Below are 753 nucleotides of genomic sequence, written 5' to 3'. Positions count from 1 at the left end.
ACATATCATTATTCCTTCATTTCTGTAATTTAATGTAATAATTCAAAGTGTATTCTACATTTAGCACTCATCTTAACAGCAAATAATAAATTATTGCACATGACTGTTGGTATTAGTTGGAACGATTCAGCACTGTGGTAAAATTCACACTGCATAGTACACGAGGGTATGACCCCTCTCATATAGCTTAAATTGTGGAAATTTGATTTCTACATGCATGTTAAATTCTTGTCTAGGTTACATCTATAAAATTATTTACAATTATATACACGAGGACTATTTCAGATGATTCTTAAAAGTCATATTCATTAATTAAATTTTTATTATTTCATACCAAATAAATATTTACAGAGAGACTGAATTTGTGTGCCAGATTATATGTATTATGGCTTATTTTATATTCCTGACATTGTTTATAGAGTTGGATTTATTTGTCCATTATGGGTTAAGTGTATTATATTGGATATATGAAAGTAAACTGAATGTTTATTCCATTAATCCTTTCTCTAATCCCAATATAAATTATCCATGTGTTTGAAGTAATGAAAATAACAATAGATAAAAGCAAGATAAATCAGTCTGTAGTAGACAAGTATTTACACCATTATTTTGAGAGTTGGTCCTCTTTTACACTACAGAATATTCTTGGGAATATGTGATCCAGGCTGGCCACAAGTGAAAAATATTACTGTTTGATCTATCATAAGAGAAGGAAGGAATGGGAACCTTTCTTCCAAATTTCTGATCCCAGGA

The sequence above is a fragment of the Dipodomys spectabilis genome, unplaced genomic scaffold (genome assembly GCF_019054845.1).
Source record: "Dipodomys spectabilis isolate Male_0828 unplaced genomic scaffold, ASM1905484v1 ptg000189l, whole genome shotgun sequence".
Taxonomy (NCBI): domain Eukaryota; kingdom Metazoa; phylum Chordata; class Mammalia; order Rodentia; family Heteromyidae; genus Dipodomys; species Dipodomys spectabilis.
Note: the sequence above shows the minus strand (reverse complement) of the source record.